The sequence below is a fragment of the Vidua chalybeata genome, chromosome 6 (genome assembly GCF_026979565.1).
Source record: "Vidua chalybeata isolate OUT-0048 chromosome 6, bVidCha1 merged haplotype, whole genome shotgun sequence".
In the NCBI taxonomy this organism is placed as follows: Eukaryota; Metazoa; Chordata; class Aves; order Passeriformes; family Viduidae; genus Vidua; species Vidua chalybeata.
Window position 1 is genome coordinate 30,647,564 of NC_071535.1, and position 21,016 is coordinate 30,668,579.

Consider the following 21,016-nt stretch of genomic DNA (forward strand, 5'->3'; position numbering starts at 1 on the left):
TGGTCATTCTCATATGTAAAGGTATAACTTGCATATTGTCACTGCTAGTTTCAATCTGCTCTAGGTCAGACTTATTACTGAGAGCTAAAATCTCAAACATGCCTGTGAAAACATATTTGGAAATCCTATTTTGCTTTGACAGTGGAAAGTGCTTGAGTATACATCACAGAGCAGCTGTAACAATTGACTCTGCCTGCACCTGTCTTGGCCCTCAGCCCTTTCAGTTCCCTTGGATGATCAAACTGCCATCGTTCGTGTAATTTCACGATAGTAATACAAGAATATTTTCAGGAGAAACATCAAAGTAAGCTGTAAAAAAATGTCTGTATTCAGCACTGGAACATTTTGTGACACATAGGACCAAAACCCAGTATAATGAGGCAAGAAAACAGGAGATTAGCATGTAGAATGAAAGAGTAGTTAATTTAAGTCTCGTTTCACAGTAACTTCCACAGACACAGTACTTTCACAGTATTTTCTTTTCTATTATTATCTCAAATCAGCCTCTAATTTTGCAACTGTCATTAATATGAAGAACCCAGATTTTCACCAGCTTCTACATGGCTGCTTAACCAGTGCTCTACAGTTCAGAATGAAAGACAGCAGACATCAGTAATCATCATTGTGTAGAGTATTTAAAGTGAAGGCAGAACTATGATGTGAATGGAGGCAAGGATTTAGCCCTAGCAAATAGTTTCATTGAAGAAAAAAAAAGTGATGAAATAAAGTGATGTTTATTCCTGGGTTGCAAAAAGAGGGCTGTTTGTGCCAAACAGAACAAGACATATTCAGAATATAATGCATATGAACCACTTTGTACATGTTCCTTGGTAACACATGATGCTGTTAGTGTCACTCTAGGCGTGTTATAGATTTACTGTACTACATACAATGCAATTATTGATTTACATAAGTATTGCTATTTTCCCCCAAATGTAACAGATTTTAGCTTGAAAGGACTATAAACTGAGAGACTTGCTATAGTTTAAAATTGGCAGCTGGTAGGGAGATGAATGCCAGGCAAAGTGAGTGTACAGGAGGTTCCTGCTGTTTCCTTAGGGAAGCGTCCCTGGGTGAGACATCTGCTGCTCAAACTTCACCACACATTTTTATCAGGTGACACTCTGTCAATACCTAATCCAAATTCTTCTTTTATAAAGTGTTCTGATTAAATGAAAATATAATAACTTTCCATTTTCTCTTAAAAATGTCAAATCTACTTGATTCCCCCTCCCCTCAATGTTTTATTAATGAATGTATCTTTTCATTGGTCTTGCAAGTCTTATGAACAGTAACTTACTTTTCCATGCATATTCATAATTTTGTGGCATGAATCATAAAATTCAAACCCATTCGTGCACATTCTGTTCAAAATACTTGTTCTGCATTCACTACATCAGTATCTGAACTCTCAGTTTATTTATCTTTAGAACAACTCTTTTAGGTAAGGTACAATTAAAGCAGGTTCAATATGGGACTTAGCTAAAATTGCAATGTGTCCACACACACACACACACACACACACACACACACACACACAGACAGACACACCCCCTTCCCCAGTGCCTAATGCTGAGAGATTTGCTTCCCACAGTATGCTCCAGAATCACACATGGGATTCCCTAAAGCGTACGTGGGAGTTAGGCACCCTTCTTTTCTCCCATAGGCAGTGGCTCTGGCATTTTTTTCTGTATGGCAGCGCTGCTTCAGCAGAAGAGGTGAAAAATGTTCCCACCCAAAATAAGCTCTAACCAGGAGATTAAATGACTCTTGAGAGGTGGGAAATGAAAGGCTGAATTCCCTCAGGAAGAGAAGGAAATTAAATCTGTGTTTCACACATCCTGACAAGAGCCCTCATCAGTGGACTATCATATAAAGGGGACATATCCTCCCTGTATTTTAAAATAGCATCTGCGGCTGCATTTGAGGAGGTTAGCTTTTCTGATTGCATACCAGATGCATTCAGGACCAGATGAAGCCTTCCAGTCATCTGAGGTGGTTGACCCTCTAATTTCAATATTTTTGCCAGGATCAAATGCAAGCTGCTCAGTCCTAATACTCTGGAAACAGCAAAAGATCACATAAGCACCCAGAGAACCTCTACAGCTAGAATGCTTGTGTGCTGCAGGCATCTTGAGGGTTAAAGAGAAGCTAAGCAGGAGTTTTCAACAACACTGTTTTTGAATTAGTTGTCTCATCTCTGTGAGAACTGGGGAAGAAGACAGTGAACTAAGGTCATGAAGGGAGTCTGGCAAAGCAGAATACAAGATCCAGAAGTCTTAGATTCAGCTGCTGAAGTATTGTTTTATTTTAATTGCTAAACTATTAAAAATGTTTCTGTGGAAGAAGTATAGTTGCAAGAAGCAGTTGGTGATACATTCTACTCATTTTGGTGTGTTTTAGAAACACCGTTAGCATAAATCTTCTAGTGTGATTTGCACTTCACTTAATTTTATAAATATATAGACAAGCCTCAGTCTGCACATCAGAACCAGGAATGTTTTTGTATCAAGAACCTCAAATGAGAAAATCTGTAAATGAGTTGGCTGTTTTCTCATCTGTTCTGTGCCCCTCTTGCTGCCCCTTCTGCTGTCTAAGAGGAAGCTGCTTTTTTTTTCCACTCCTCCAGGTTCTGTCTCACAACTGCTACTGCTTGACTGATGGATGGAGGGACACAGTAAAAAGAAACACAACCTTAAATTTGTAACAGTCATCAAATAAGCATAGCATAGCAAAACATTTTAAAAGAAAAATCTCAGAAGCTGAAATCAGAAGGTGATTTTACTCTATAAAAAACTTCATACTCATGTCAGTGTGCTTTACAGAGCCACTTGCTTTAGCTTGTATTTTGGGCATACCTCAGATCCTCATCTGTAAGTCTTCCCTAGGATCTAGCCAAGGCCCACTCTTCACTCTCTTATCATCTGCTCAGTTTGTTCAATGTAAGTCCTCCTCAGTGTGCTTGCTATTCTTATTTTTGAAGATTTTTTTTTTGCCTGTGTCGCCTTCCAATTTCTTTAGTCGACTCACTCAGCCAACCTTTTCCAAGCCTTTTCTTAGTACATGCCTCACTGCAGAATAGGAAGATCTATCACTAAGGCAAAAGCCAACATTTTCAGCTGTTGTTTATTAGAGTAGCTTTATTGACTTAATGGGCTAGCTGAAGATCTGATCCCTTCAATTAAAGCAAAAAAAAAAAAAAGCTTTGATCCCTCTGCCCTCGTTTTTTTTTCCAAATGAATTGTTTATAAATTATAAGGAATATCTGTTGAAAAAAGCTTTGTATGAATCCTAATGGTAGATTTTACATAGAGTTTGATAGAATAGGAAAATATTGGCTAATTCAACAAAATACCCTCTTTTCTAATGAGCACTACAAAATAGATTATTACACATATTCCACTTGCTACCTCTTGTACTTGGTGTTGAACTTACCTCTTCAGCACTTTTACTTTACTTCTAGTGACTTCCATACCTGATTGCTGGCATATGTATGTGAGGAATGAAGGCACAGGATTCATATTATTTCTGCAACTGAAATGCTTGGAAGCACTGACAGTGCATAAGAATGGTGGACCTTTTGAATAATCTGTTCCATGTGCACGTGATTGGAGGCAAATCTCAGCTCAGATATGAAGATGGCAGAGAACCGTTTTATGGACCTCACAACACACAATACATGGCTGACTTCAGTTATCTCTACTCACCTCAAGTCCTGACCTCTAATAGATGGGGTGGTTAATTCAAAAATGCATTGCCAATTTTATACTGCTTGTTGGATTGAAGCAAACAAGGAAAGATCCCCACATCTACAAAAGTCAAAATTAAATTGAAGTTAAATTCATTAACAACCTGATAATTAATGTAACATCAGGAAAAAAAAAATGTTTTCTAGCCTTTGTGCAAATAGAGCTATTTTTTAGGTTGACAACTGGTATAGGAAAGGACAAATAACTCCCGGCTCCAAAGCTGATATTAAAGCTGCATCTTTAGTGCTAATCAGACCCTTTGCCCAAATTACTGGTAATAAGACAAAGGATAATGTTTTCTTATTGAAATTATTAATTTTTAGATGATAAATAGAATATCTACTTCAATAATATAGGGCTTCATGGAATATTCAAATACCATTCAAATGGTAGTGCTTGTTAAATTAATATAAAATAATTTAATGATGATAGTGTCACTTTTCCAGCTTAACATACAATTCCTCAACCAATAAAACACCCATATGATCATTTTAAGAGTTAGATTACTTAACCCAAGGCTTTTTAGGTGTTTGCAACACTATTCTTTTAGCACTGTTCTCAAATAGATTATGTGGTTTTTATCAAACACACACCCACTCTCACCATCTGCTGGAAATTTATAAAAAGTATAAGAATGTTAAGGTATATTTCCTTATAAAAACTGTGAAAATTAAAATCAGGGACAAAAAAGATATCTTGAGACAGCTGTTTCTGTTCTGAGGATTTCTTTCATTTAGTAAGATGTAGATAACCTTCTGAAGGTACAGTGCCATGCAAGACTGACCCTACAACCAACACTAAGTTGGAAAGGGTTAATGAAAGACATTATGGCCTTCCCAGCTGTGACCCCATTGTAGGGCAAAAACTGTCACTGGAAAAGATGTCAGCTCACTTCAAAGGAAGTGGAAGGTGCTTCCAACGAGGATATCAGAATGGCTGAATTTCGGAAAACATGTAGTCTAGCCCTCTGCTGAAAACAGGCTCAACTAAAGCAGGTTGCTCAAAGCTTTGTGAAATTGAGCTTGAATGCCTTCAAGGATGGAGATTCATGAATTCTCCAGGCAATCTGTTCAGTATCTGGTCATCCTCACACTAAAAGTGTTTAAATAGATTATCCTGTATTTTAGTTGGTGCCCGTTGCCTCTTTTTCTTTCACCACTGAGAAGAATATGACTCCATGTCCTTTATTCCCCCTCATCAAACAATTGTACACATTGATAAGATCTGCCTGCTCCACAAAGCCTTGACTTTTTCTTCTCCAAGCTAAACAGTTCCAGTTCACCTGTTGCTTATTTGATGCCCTTGATATCCTTGTGACTCTTCACTGACTTGCGCCAGTATGTTCCTGTCTCGTTTGTACTGGAGAGCCAGAAGCAGGCACAGCACTGCAGATTTCTCACCAATGACAAATAAAAGGTGAGGATCATCTCCATCAACAGGATGACAAAGCTTTTCCCAGTGAAGCTCAGCACACTAGTGATCTTCCTTGTCACAAAAATATATTTCTGGCTCATGGACAGCTTGGTGTTCACAAGGGCCCCCCAGAGCACTTTCTGAAAAACTTCTTTCTAGCCAATTGTCCCCCTGCCTCTACTGGTGCATGGGGTTATTTCCAAGGAGCAGAAATTTGTACTCCCATTGCTGAACGTCACAAGGTTCCTGCCAGCTCATTTCTCTAGTCCCTTGGGGTTCCCCTGAAGAGCAGCACACCGCTTTCCACCTGAAAACCTGCTCGAGGTTTGAGCACCTCTGCCCTGTTGTCTAGGTAATTAATGAAGGTATTAAACATTATTGGCCCCAGTACTGACCTTTGATCGTGTCCCTAGTGACTGTCCTCCTGCTGACCTTTGGAATGCTGATCATGCCTCTTCAAGGTGAGCAATAAGCCAGCTTTTGATCCACCTCACCAACCACTTCAATCTGTCAATGAGAATGTTGTGGGAAACAGTGTCTAAAGCTGTGCAAGAGCAGACATAAACAGTGTTCACCACTCTCTGCTCATTCACTGAGCAACCCATCTTATTGTATAAGGCTATTAGGTTGATTAAGCATCAGTTCCCCTTCATAAACCCACACGACTACTCACAGTCATCTTCGTCTTTAATAAGTTTGACAACAGCTTCCATGTAATTTGTTCCATGGTCTTCCAATGGACTGAAGCAAGCCTCATCAGCCTGTAGTCACCTCTGAGTTTTCATGAAGAGTGGCATTTCCTTCCTTCCCATATTTAGAAACCTCCACCAGTTTTCCAAAACCTTTCAAAGATAATCAGGAATTTCCTTGCATTTGCATCAGTCAGCTCCCTTAGCACTCTTGTGTGCAGCCCATCAGGATCCATAGACTTGAATACATCCAGCTTCTTGAAACGTTCCCCAACCTGATTCTCCTTTACAAAGAAGAAGTCCTCATTTAGCCAGAATTCTATGACATGGGATTCACAGTAAGGAGAAAAGCTGAGAAAGCATTAAGTACCTCTGCCATGTTCTTTGTTGTCAGGTCCCCTATCTCATTCAACAGCAAGCCATTATTTTACCTTAGACTTAATTTTACTGCTCTGGAAGCTGAACAAACCTTTCTTGCTGCCCTTCGCATCCCTCACAAGATTCAACTCCAACTAGGCTTCCACTTTCCTAACACTATCCTTGTGTTCTCAGGGTCTATGCATTTCCCCTGTCCTCCTATCTTATAAGAGGTTCTTCCTTTTGTATGATATCTCTCTGCATTTTTGTTTTTCCCCAGGAGTTCCTTGTTAAATCATGCAGGTTTCTCAGTCTGTTGGCAAAGATGCTTTCCCCTGACTTTTGCAGGTGGTCCCATCTCTTCCTACTTGCATATAAACCCACCACCAACATGCACATCCTGCAGACAAGGACATAATCTCTCCCTCTCCTTTCCCAGACCTGGAAATCTGCATCCCTTAGAGGCCTGAGTTCAGGCCTCTTCTGTGTCAGCACCCAGCAGGTGCTTCACCATGAGAAAAAGCTCAAGAAGCCTTTCATGAACAGCTGACAGATGCTGATAGAGCTTCTTTGAAGTGACCACCCCAAAGCAGCTACACATTCCCGACAACAAGAATCCTTAGTTTCTTCAAAGGACTCATAGGCATCATCTACTGGTTCCTGAAGATGCTCCCAGAAGATCTACAAGATCTAGAAGCAGAGATTGGGAACTGCTACACAGTCTGCCTATGTCTGTTGCCTGACTCAGTTAGGTGTACTGCAGGTCATGAGATGTGCTTCTGGAATGCTGGAGTAAGAATGATGGGGGAAAACACCCTGACAACTAGGGGAAAAGAGGAAGTGTGAAACACAGAGGTCTCTGCAATTTCTAGTGCAGTGTCCAAGCTGTTCCCTGAAGGAAAGGTGGTTTCCCTGAAGGAAAGGTTATGCTTCCTGAGTGGCCTAATGTGCAAAAAAAATAAGCAATGTCTCAAAAAGGGGGAAGCAGCCACCATAGGATGAAGCATTGACCTGGACAAATATTTCTCTGGGTTTGAGAATATGAGTTTTTTGTCTTAAACAATGGATAACAGGAAGTCTTAAGCATGAATGGTTGTTCTGAGTGTTTCATAAGGAAGGTGATCTGGCCAGTATCTTGAGAGCAAAAATTGAATTGTGCTCAGGTACCAAAGCGAAAGGAGAATCCCTCAAGATTTCTGTAACAATTTATGTGATGGAAAGTCTATTTATAATATAATCTGAGCAGCTCAATGTCTGCATTTTTCATATATTAATTTGCATTTATAAAATAAGTGGGCCTTTCCATTGGTTTACTAAAAACTGCTCCAATCCACTCAAAATACTCAATGAGCTGATCTCTAGATGCGGCAATATTTAGTTTCCCAGCATATTTATCCCTTTAGCTCTCCTTTTCAGAGACACAGTTCTTCCTGTATTTATCCTGAGTCTGCAAGCTGAATATTCATTTAATGTTTATAAAAAAATCTCTTGGTTTCCTTGACATTTGCAGATCACTTATTATTTTTTCTATCCTCCCTTTCATTCATTTATTCATATAGACACACATACACTTCTCACACCTGTAATACTCTGTTCCTCCTCTTGTGCAGCATTCATAGAACCTTAATTATAATATGAATACTTCAGTATATGAGTAACATGTATTTTTAATATCAAAATCATGCCCTTCAGTTGTTCTGTGCATGTGACACAAAAAAGAGATATTGAATTTGAAGGTCTCAGGAAAAAGATAATATATATACCATTTGTTTATTTAAAAATGTCTTTCCAGTATGGACAAATCAGTTCCAAATATTAATATTGAATATTTACCTAGAAAAATTTAAATGTAAGAACTGTATTGCCTGAAGGACAATATTTATAATAGCAGTACATAACTTAGTTTCAGAAAATGCCTACTGTCTTGTCTAAGTATGTATGGAGCATAATTACACTACTCTTGGTCAAATTAGCTCACTTCGTTTGAGGATTTGTAAATATCCAATTTTTTTCCACCTATGCAGCTAAGACTAATTTTAAGTATTTTATTTCTCACTGAACCCCTCCAGCAAAGACAGAGAATGATCCTTGTGATCCTCTAGGGTGTATTCTGATCTCTGTATGCTGGCTCTGCTATAGAGGGTGGGAGCTGTGCATTTGTATTATATTAGAAGAGAATATAATCCCCAGGCACTGTGTTTTAAAACCAAGTAGTAAATTTTCATCCCAGTTGGAAGCAGAATACATTTAAACTTGTTAAAAAGATTGTTTACAGAGGCTGTTGGAAAGAGTAGGTAGTATTTATTTTAATTATTTAGTCTTTCATTGATTTGCAAAGTGCTAATAAAAAAAAAGAGTTGTTCAAAAGCATGGGTTGTTTAGGACAAAAGTAATATTGACAAAATTTTTGCTATTATTGAGATGTTTGAAGAGAATTCTTTACTACCCTGTGCAGTGTTATGACTATTGCCAGCATTTAAAACTATTACAGCCAAACCTCCATCTTCTTGATTTTGGAGTAATGATTGCAGATTTGTTCTCTTTGTGTGTGAGAACACCTGGCTTAATGAGGTCTGCAAGCATAAATTCTAGCAACTATTTATGCAGGTGATAATGTCCAAAACATATGTGTACAGCTGCTTTTAAAAACACAAATTAAGGCCTTCCCTGTCTCAGACCCTCAACATTTCAGGAGGCCAGTACGTAAATCCCATGAAATTGAAGGCTAAAAACCATCAGTCAGAAGAGAATGTTCAATTTCCTATGGTATATGTTATGTCAGCAGTGGGCATTTCAAAAAGGAACAGTCTGCTACAGAGACAGGAGTCACTTGCCCCTGTTTTGAAGAAAAATTTCTATTTCTTTGTGGGACTCTGCTAACAGCAAGAGATGGAGGAAGCATTTTTTCCTAGCCATGCTAAAGTTTTCAATTTATCTGAAAATAATTTTTTTGTTACTCCTCAAATAGCCAGATACAATATATAACATCTCAGGTTTGGGAAACTGATTTAGGCATAAAATTCCAACTGTTTTTTGAATTTGCATTAGCTTTTTTAAATACACTCATGCAGTTTAATCTCTTCTTGTGACAGTTACCTTTTTCAGCATTCACAACCTTGTTCATGTTTTATACAATGTCAGATAGCAAGTGTCAAGAGAAATTTAAAATTATAGTTCATTTACTCTAGTTAAACATAAGGAAGCAAAAGCAATTACCAGAGCAAAATGATGGAATTAAAGATTCTTCTTGCAACCTAGTTAGGTATTTAGTGTTTGATGAGTGTTGCAAAAGATAAATATATTTTTCAGAGAGGACTGTATCAATCTACAATCACAAATGAAAGCCACTGAACATGATTTAGATATCAAATATAGGGTTTGCAAACAATTATCAATCTTGGACCAGGAGCCTGGAGTTAGATGAGAATATAATTTTCCTTTGTTCCTGAACGGATATTTTTTCTTTAAGTAGCAAATAATGTCTTATAAAGCAATTTTATATTTATTACTTAAAACATTCTTAAACAAAAAGTGAAATTTTAAAGCCATCCTTCAGGTGTTCTACAGCAGATATATATATATATAACCTCATATAAACAGACTAAATGCATTTTTACTATGAGGATAAAAATTTAATTAGCTTAGTCTAATTACAATCTTACTGCAAGCTAGAATTTGAAATCTAGTGGATTGGTGATTCATTTTGATTGATCATAAAAAGTGAGCATAGACTTATTGTTGTGGTGACTAGTCTAAACTTTATGCCATGTGCATCTGTAATTTAATCTGTGATTCATACTATATGGCACATTACACACAAAAATCCTTTTGATTGTTAAATTTAGAGAACTTGAATTTATCTAAGCCTTACTTACAAATATCATATGGTCTATAGAAATGATTTATAAATTCGATGCTGTCATTGTTTTTACATGGCAAACTATAATAAGAATTAACTGTATTCAGTTCTGGTTTACTGTGAGGTTATAGCAAGACAAATTGTTGTGCCAACCTGGGGAAAAAAACATTTCAGAACAGTGCCTCAACATTAAAATTCAGAAAGAGTGGAATGATAGGGAGGGCAAAATTATTTTCTGAAGTTTTTTTTTCCCTTCAGAGTATTTGATGCTATTTTTTTAACCAGTTTCTTTTGGGGTTCTATTTCTTTGCAACTGACATTTGCAGGCAGAAGGAAGAATTGGTCCTAACCCTTGCTATCTGCTTGCCTGTCCAGCTGCAACTCAACAAAAATCTGCATTAATGTGAAGAAATTCAGGGGACATTGTCCCCCTTACTGCTCTTTGTATCACATATTCTGGCTAGCACCCACTCTCCTACTACTCCACAGCATGAGGAAGCAACCAGAGCCAAGTTTCCACTTAACTCCCCATTTAACCTTGCTGCTTGCCACCAGTGATAAATTTCATATTCAGCCTCCATTCTTAGGGTCTGGAGAAAGACATGCTGCTCTTATGAAGCAGATCTCTAGTAGTCAACATGTTTTGACCCAGTTTGGGAAAGGATTTACATATTTCAGTTTTAATGTTACAATTCTTAAAAAAAAAATAGAATAAGCTCTTTCTAGATGCCTCATGAAATTAAGAACAAGTAATATACTGGTAAGAGCACAGTTGGGAATAAATGATATCTATAATATATTCAAGAAATATAATACATGTATAATGACTTGGGTTTTTCTAGGTGTGGAATTATCATATTTTTCAACTTCCACCTTTTCTTAATACATCTAAATTTATTTTATTTAAATAACAACCAAAGCAAAGATGTTCTTATTAATTTTGTTTGCTTATATAGGGACATAGTTCTTTTTGCAATGAGTTGTTACAACTCCTTATGTCACTGAAGTCTATTCAAGCATGTATAAGAGAGTATCTCCATCTCTGAATATCTCCATTTTTAGATGCCATGAAAGTGAATTTCTTAATATTGTGAAAGATCTAACTATAGAGAAATGCAAAATCCTTTTGAAATAGTGTGATAGTTATATTCTTACCTGTGTAACCAATTTTTCTTCTTACAAGCTTTGGGACATAATTTCGTTTCTAATGTTGTAACTTTTGGTCCTCTTTTAAATCTAGTATTTGTTTTCCTATTAAAGACAGGAAAAATTGTCACCTGATACTTACACATATAGAATTATAAAAGCAAGGGAATCAAACGATAAAGTCAGAAAAACATGTCAGATAAAAAATGATAAGTTCTGAGCTGTGTTAAATATACACAGCAGTATTATAAAAGTTGTGTCACTGATTAGAAAGTGCTTTGCAGCCACTACCATCTGCCTGTATTGTTGTTGTTCATAAGGGTTAGTATTTTTTTCTGGGTTCTAGCCAGCCCATTTGTGTTTAATAATCTGCTGTCCTTTTATACTTTACTCAGCAATCATTCACATTCTGTGGCAATACCAGCAAAACTTTAAACAACTACTTCTCATGTTTAATTCATGCTGGGGTTATTCTCAAATGGTCTCAGAATGCGCCCATTCACTACAGCCTTCTTAAAACAGCCTTTGGATATACAAACTTACAGAGTCTTTACTCATTTTCCCAGAAGGAAGCCTTCCACTGTACCGTATTTCCACTGCTCATAATGCAAATTAGAGAAAAAAGAAAAAAAAAAAAAAAAAGAGAGAGAGCAGGTTCCCATGCAGATGTTCTGCACCTCTTTTTCATGGCCTTCAAAATCAGTCCTCTAGCTAGAGCAAATGAAATGTATATTTAAGACAAACAAAGCTGGGTTCTTTTATAAAAAAATCAATCTTCACTATATCTCCCACTTTCTGTTCTTATACTAATATAAATCCACTGGTATAGATAAGTGTTTTCTGGTACCAGTAGAAATTTGGAAAAACTACAGACTATTTTCTCTTCAACAGCATTTTGTTGTGTTTATTATTAAGAAAAAATCTTCTCCTTCCTTTCCTATTGCTGAATTCAATCATACACAACAGATTATCAGATTAGGGTGTGAAAATTTTTTCCGAGATTCACCTTTTTTTTTTTTAATTAAAGAAAATAAATAAATTGGAGTTTGGAACCTAATTCTTGTCTGTGGAATAGGGAAATTCCAGGGCAGTGTTTGTATAGGACATACACTTCCTCGTATGGAGAACTATTTCTGTGGAAGCAAGTGTAGTACTGCAGAGTGCCTGACACTAAGAACCTTTGGTAGAAAACAGTAATGAAAGCTAAGATCCATTTTACACTTTTAGCTTTGTGACTCTGATAGTTTTTAATAGAAGTTGGAAATATCACCATCCATGCAAACACTTCGAATATTTTGAATAATACGTAAGTTTTCTGTGTCTTTGGTATAAAACATATATATATATATGAAAGACAAGTTAAACGGTCCAGGAAATGATGTGCTAATATCAAGAATTCACATGTGATTTGAGCCATATTGTCATCTTCATGCACCTGCAATTGTAAAAGCAATTTCACCCTGCAAGTAAAGTAAACCTACAAAATATATACATTTCTGTTACAGCTAGAAAAGCCTTACAGTAAAATAGGTTTTTTAATTTTAAGGTAAAACTGTCAAGATACTTGCAAAATAACCTCTATAGCTTATCTTAGCTTAGTTTCATTTTGTTTCCTCCCTGGGACTGCTGATTATTGCTTTGTGTTTGCAACATAGAACTGCTGGGGTAGTAATTCCTCCTCTTTTATAGACTTTTTTAAAAAAATCCTGAATATGTTTGTAGACTTAAAAAATAACAAAAGAAGTATTAAAATATATAAAATAAATATTTAAACACAAACAAAAATTTATAATAGCATATGTATAAAAATTAGAATGGAATGTCTTCTTTGTTCTTTTGTCAAAAATCTGATGTTGCAGTAAAAGCACTGGTTACTTCTGAAATGTAAAGTATTTTTGTTGGTTAAAATTGTATTTACATTCATTTATTGTTTTAGAAATAGTTCTATGTAATAAAGCGATTTGAAATTATTGTAAAAGAGGGTTTAAAAGGATGGAAAATTAGAAGAGAATTGAAATCTGATCTGCAAATCTCAAGAGATACACCACCCTGGATGAAACTCAGGTGAATTTTTCATGCTGAAAAATTATTTTATGTTCTGCCACAATGTCTCTTACACCTCCCTTGAAGCACGTGGAAGTCTTTGTGCTTAGAACCAGAACAATAAACTAAACCTAGTCTGTGTACATGATATTGCCAGCAAATACTTGAAGGTTCCCATGGATAGCCTTGTTTTAGAAACAGCTGCCACACAGCAAGGGCTAAGACCTGATAAAAGCATCGAACCGGTTCTTGTTAGGTGCATGCCTATTACAGTTTTCTGTCAGAAACATTCTCACCACTCTTCCACCAGCAGCAGAAGCAAGAGTTACAGATTCAGTATTTCCTTGTTAACAGCAGTCTCGCTCTGAGCTATACCGTGGTTAAAGTAGGCTCTAGTTTAATAACATTGCAGCACTCTTTGCGGTGCTGGAAGAGTTTTCCCGTATATCTATGGTGCACACAGGATCCATAGAAACAGAGAAAAAGAATGGAAAGTGTCAGTATTTGATGATATTCAAGACAAGGTATCACATACAGAGGTAATATTATTTAGATAATAAAATGATGTGTTTAATTGTAAAGAAATTATAGATTCATTGACTTGGCCCTTTTATGACACAAACAAGGCAAGGACCCAGAGAAGGAAAAAGCAATATACAATTGCAGTTTCAAGCATGATAATTAGTGCAGTTCAAGTGTCTTGCTAGCTTTATGAAAGGGTTGTTTTTTCTATTTTTCCTAAATATATATGATTTTCTCCTAAGAAAAGACCCAACAATAAAATCCAGGCAATGTAGAGCAAAAATCTGTAAACAAAATTTTGTCTAAGAAATCTGTATTTTTTCGGCTTGTTTGTTTTATACTGAAAGCTCAAACCCTTTAGGAAATAATCAGGAAGAAACTGAAGACCAGGACAGCTATTAATCCTGGAGTTTACAATTGCAATGTAGCTCCCTGTTTTCTCTTCTGCCCCTTATGCACAAGAGTTTTTGATTCCTGTGTCTTTCATATTGCCTTTGGACTTAGGATGCCACAGCCATATGCTGGATGGGCAAATATTATCAGAAGACCTTCCTTTTACCTCCTACTTCATTTTTCATTTTTCAACCTAGTCTTAGAAATCCCCAGCAATGTCTACAAGGAATTCTCAATGCCCTTCTGCTGCTTGGGAAAACTTTTTTAGGATTGTCAGTGACTTTGGTTGACTATCACAATTTTCTTTTTAATGCAAATAAGAAAAGGAATATCGTGATTTCCTCCCCCCTCTTTCCCCCCTTTTTTACTACTTAATATGTCAGATAAAACAAAATGAAATTAAGCAGAACATGGGGTGGCATTTCTACAGCCTAAGGAGTTTCTCTTTGCCAAATATCATAAGCCATCTGCAATGAAAGAGAATCCATGGAGGATTTTTTTGGCAACTGAAAGTGATAGTTGCTTCATATCTGGATAACTTATAAGATTCACCTATTCTGTATATCTGGTATCTCTTCTTCCTGAGGAGAATAAACTGGTGTTGCTCAGTTGAAGTTAGTGTTACAAGTTGAAGTGTAATAAATGAAAATTTGGCCCTTGATGTATGAACTTAAAACTATCTATAAGAGAAAAAAGAATTGAAAACCAGTCATGATAAGAATGCATCAAAAATCAGAATTAATTGACATAAACTTACCTGTCACTTTCATATAATATAGTAACTCCAAGCTTCTGCTATTCTGTTAGAATGGCACACTAACCTATGAGGAGTTGTCTTGGGGAACATAAACAATGGAGAGTGGCAAAGGGCTGCTCACCAGTTGTCCCTTTTATGATTAGTTTCTAGGAAGCTGTTTCTTGTCAGCTGACTGTTGATGCATTTCTGTTTTGCACAAAAATTCTCCATGGGTACCTTCTGCTGCAGGTAAAATGTATCATGCTTATTACTTCATGCAGGCCTTCTGTGGCATTTATTCCATGCTCATGTGAAAGTGTTCTCAGCATTGATAGGGAACAGTACATAGCATTAAAATTTGTACCAGAAGAGAGAATTATATTTGAATAGCTCCATACTTAGAGTTAACTAAATAAAAGCATTTGAATGTTATGGGCCAAGTTTTTAGCTGGTGTAAACTGGCTTCTGCTTCTCACCAGCCGAGCATCTGACCCATTGTGTTCAGTCTGGTTAATGCAGCAGCAGGAAAATGCCGACTTAGATGTCAATTGAGAATAATTCAAGTGGATAGATGACTCAGAAGGACAATGCAACAGCCCTGTATAGCTATTAATAAGGCTCCTTCAGTTGATCATCTCTGAAAGAGGTAGAAACATGTTACTTTCACGTGAAGAGCTCTTAACTCTTAACAGGCAAGAGCACTTCACATGAAATGTGAATGCATGTTGAATGTTTATTCTTTCATTAAATCATTCTTTGCTATTATCAAACGAATGCATTGTTACAAGATTTCCTTTTACTTTCAGCTATTTCTAGATTTCAATACAAGTGTGATTTGCTGTTAGTACTTGACTAATGATACTATTGTTGGTGTATTAGTTTAATCTAAGCCTGTCACCTTGGTTTTCTGTTGTCATGCACCCCATTCATTCAACAGAGTCTTCAATGGATTGGGCAAAATAACAGATGTTGAAACTATCTCACTACTGTTTTAAAATGTCTATGAGATGAATTATAATCTAATGGAATCTCAGAAAATATTCATTCAACGTGCTGCTCATGCTCAACATTGTGAAATGCAAATAAAGTTCTGAGCAATAAAAACTTCACAAATGTACAATAATTGTTTGTTTGAGAGGTTTTTGGGGGGCAAGGAGGTGTTTAAAATCAAAATAATGGCAGTCAGGGTTTTTAACTTGACCTTTAGATGGAGAAAATAATTGTTTTGCTTGGTTCCTGTGGATGTTGCTCTCTCTTAGACTGAAAAGCTGTGTAATTGAACTGAGATGCCAATTATTTTATATTTAAATATGTGGCATTGTGCAAAATCCTACCCTTTATACAGCAGGCCTTTTAATTTCAGGTCATTACCTTTTAGCTGCTGATTTTTATACTTCTGTTAGTAGCAGCAGTGGAATGTCACACATAGATGAAGCATGCTTATTTAAATACCAAAAGCGAAACACAACAAGAGGCTTGAGTTTTTAAAAATTAAATACAAATCTTTTCCAAATCAACTACCTTCTAATTATCAGCTTAGGTGGGGGAACAATTCAGAAATCCTACCTTTTCACTCAGCTTTGATACCAAAATCTCAGTAGCAGTACTTCATCGCTCTCCTTTAAAGATTTCCAGGTGCTAAACTGAAAAACCAAACAAAAGAAAGAGCATATATCATTACTTCCCACTTTTACTTTGTGCTACAGAATTGCTGTCCTTCTTGCCTAGTTCTCTTGTGCGCGACGTTTCTCAGCCTTACGACTCTCATATTCCTGTGTACACAGGACTTATCAATATGACTCTTTAAAAGAAAATAGGCATAAAGCCCCAAACATTACTGACTCCTTGCATTTCATATCATGCCTGACACACTGAGCCAGGTTTGAACAAGCAGGTGATGGTGCTCTATTTATACTAACTTCAGGGGCACAAAAGACCAAACAGGGATATTCAGTTTTTGCATTAATATGTGCAACCTTGTAAAACCTCTCACTGGTCTACTCCTGTACATCTTTCTAACTATTGTTTCTCAATTACTGAACTGAAATTCAAGATCACAGGGGTAAGAGATGAAACATTTCCAGTTTTCCATTAAATATTGGGCAGTGTGTGGAGTAATTTTGTCACCAACACATGCCTTGTTCAACAGTGTGAACACAGAATTAATATTCAGTGGGGTTAAGTTGAAGAGCAGTCCAAACATAAGTTGAAGAGCAGTCCAAACATAAAGATACTTGATGAACTGGATTTACAGGAATGTAAATAAGTAAGTGTATGAGTAACCATTGTGTAAAGTTAGCCTCTTCTCTAAGGAGAATATTATTGTCATTATTGCCTACTATAGCAAGCCCAGGCTAACATATTCCTTTATTTACAAATAGGGATGTCACCTTACAATTTTACCTTTCTATCCCACTTAGAAATCTTCACAAGGTGCAATTTGTGTGGGACGTACCGAGGCCCAGCAGCTAAGACAAAGAAGTGATTCTGACCAAATATCAAATAAGTAACACAAGCCAGACACAGAACAACTGTGAAGGTGCTCATGAAAGTACCTGATAGTTTGTGCGAACATCACTTGATGTGCATGCCTAGATTTCTGCTTTGTCCCTTCCAGAATAAAAAAATGAGCCTTCATGGTAGTAACTGTGGTTGAAAAGTAGTTTTGTATTTGAAAGATTGGGTAATCTTACCATTATTATCAAGAGTATAACTGAATCCAGAATATAACATCAAGTATTCCTCATGGAGATGCACCCTAAATTTCAAATTAGAATGTCACCCATGCTACTGGGGTGTTGTTATTTATTGAAATATGTAAGCCTAAGACATAGCTGAAGCTCCTGCTGTTATACTTCTGTGGCAATGGCACCTAGATAAAAAAGGACTGACTCTGGCAGCTAAATGTGCTTGATGTTGTGAGTTAAAGTAGCATGTGACACCATCCAGTAAATACTGGGCACAAATCTTTCTGCTGTGATAGTTTTGTTGACATGCAAATACAATGAGACATATGCTTTGTTTTGATTTTTCTTTTAAATACAAATCAAACATTTTAAACCTTTTAGAAATGTATGCTTATGATGGCAGAGAGTAATGAAATAGAATATAAGCATAGTTATGGTAAATCATTGTATAATATGCAATACTTTCAAGCTACTCACACGTCACTTCACCATAACATTTGCAGTCTAATGAAATGGTCCACAAATGATTAATATTCTTAAGTGCTTTCCTTTTTCTCTTAAGTGCTTCCAGGCAGAAAAAAAGAAATGTATTGCATTATCAGTGTTTGTGTGTGTAGTTAGTGTCACAGTGTCTATTGATTTTTACTTTCTGTTACAAATACACATTAGGAGGTTTTATCTGGATATGATAAACAAATTGAGGAATGTATGTTGAGCTACAGCTGAAGATGGCATAAACGATGGTAGCGCCATTGACTTAATTTGAATTATGCTTATTTGCATAGGTTGAGTATATGGCCCAAGTGAGCTGAGATTATTCAGTACAAGTAATACTTTATCTCTCTGTCATTTAGATGTCTGTGGGGACTTTGTTCAACTCACGTGATTTTTGCTTATAATTCTAATGATTAAAAATACTTTCTCCGAAATGAAAAATTAACAGACGTTGAATATTGGGAACACATTAAAAGCTTTTTAGAAGAGTCTGCATCTTATTTTATTTTTGTACTTTTCTGTGTAGGTAACATTTTTAGAGGGTTTGTGTTATCTGGAACTGCTTCAGTCTAAAAACATGGAATGTCTTTCACAGCAACGCTTCACTTGGTTCCAATCTCTGGGTAGGCACTTATTTTCAGCACTACTAATATGCAGATGTTAAATATTAGCATGGTAAAACATCAAAATTTTGCTAAAACCAGAGTCTGTCTAGTTTCTGTAACTGTGCTCCAGTGTGGAGAGCTCCATTTATTATTGAAAGGTTGAAAGGTGGCCTGAAGATTTTTTCAGTTCAAGATACAAAAAGAAACTATCTAATTCTTATGACTGTTATGAGAAGTTTGAAACTGATCTGAAATATTTTCAAAGATAGAGAGATATTCAAAACCCAAAACTTGTACTTTTGGGGAGAAGGAGCAGGAGGGTGAATGAAAAAAAAAGGAAAACTCATGATAATTAAGCCAAATTTCAGCAAGGCTGAAGCGTCTTCCTTATGCTGCTTTTTCTGCATTTGTTCTCACCATAGATTTATGAAGAATTGGAAAAAGAATCAGGAAAATTCTGGCAGAGAAAACATAGTGAAGAAACAAGCCAGTCTTGGCAGATTTCAGTTAGCAGTAGGAATGTGGAATTCTTGTCGGTGCCCTCTCATTAGGTAATGGTGCCTTTTCCAAGTGAAGAGACTGAAAAAAAGTCCTGCTACTACTGCTGTGGAAAAAAAAAAAAAGGCAAGTTTTTGCCATGACACTAAGTCTTCATTCATAAGGACAATTTTTGTTTGATCAAAAGTTCTGAAACAGTAAAAAATATTGAATAGCATTAGTAATAAGTAATAAGCTTTAATGATATAGATTTTTTTTTTAAATGCAGGGACATATATGAGTGACTGGTTATTTCACAGAAGAAATAGCTGTGTATCTGTTTAGAGAATGAATGGAAAATCCTTCAACTTCTGAGAGAATTCTCTGAAGTGCAATATTTGAAAGCAAAAGGACAGAGAAGACAGCAGAAGGTGAGTTTGAAAATGGTCTTGTGAAGAATTGGTTTCCTCATGATGCATTACTAGAACATGAAGAAGATTTTCTGCTTTCCTTTAGAGTGAAAAGAGACAGAAAATGCCCTGGTAATGAGTCAAGCTATAACAGAGATGCTTATGTTGGAGAATATATCAGGAAGCTCCTGTTTTTCAGTACAAATGTCAGAAGACTGGTTTAGATACTGGCCAAAATTTGCAAGTGTGATTTAACAAAAAATATAGAGCTCCACATGCATTCTAATATCTTATAGAACAAATCAAGTGAAACAGGTATGCAGCACATCAGTCCAGAGCCAATTATTACTCACACCTATAATGTCCATTGTCTGTGCTGAAATGAATCTGAGAAAGAAAATCAGAAGTCCAATGTCAGAAGCTTTGAATGAAAATATCACTTCAGTGCAAGCACAAATTGAACACACCTTTTTTCACCCCAAAACATAACATTAGTTAAAAAATCCCCAGAATTGTTTTAATATTTTTTAAGCAACACAGGTCTTGTGATGTATTTTTTAACAGAAGAGAGCAAAAATATTATCACCCTACAGTGTCAAAGCACAGAGAAGCGCAGAAAAGTTACAAACAGGGCAACTATATCACAAACTGTTTGTAAGAATGCTCTGTCAGACTCAGCATCCACAATCCAAATGGAAATGCCACTACATGTTTACTTCTGTGATACCATGATGAGCCTTTGAGTTGACAGAGCAATGAGAGCAACATTGTCTAAAGATTAAATGCAATCTGATTTTCATGCACAATCAGATCATTTTGTTGATATTGTGCCCAAAAATGTTCTATGAAAAGGAATAAAAAATCTAAAACAAGCTTGGCATTGGAATGCAGTTATTTCTATTATGTTGGCACTAGACCTTTTTATGTTGGAGCTTTCAGGGACTCATCTTACCGGAAGCTACTTTGAGAATAGGTTTTATTAGACAGGAACAAAACTCCTTAAAACATTATAATATGATACTATAAAATTAATACATTAAAGATTATAAATAAATTTACATTAACCTGGGACTCAACAATAATCCACCATGTATCCACATTTTAAAACAAATATTCCACAAAGCAGATGTGGTTACATTCAATGAGCAATGGACAAAGTGAGACACAGATACAAACATCTATTTAAGCATAAATGATATGCAGTCACATTAGATATGGGCAAACTAATTCACAGAGTATATTTTGCATCTCTGTAGAGAAGCTGCAGAGATTAATAACTTTACCTGTGGCTTTAAATTGTGGAGGGGTTTTAATAAGTAGTAGAAGTAGGTAGGAGTTGATTCTTGACTGTAGCTAATGCATATTTGCAAAATGACTATTTTTTTCCTTGAGTAAACCTTGTAGCAGTTAGTTTATGAAACTGACTTGAATCCTA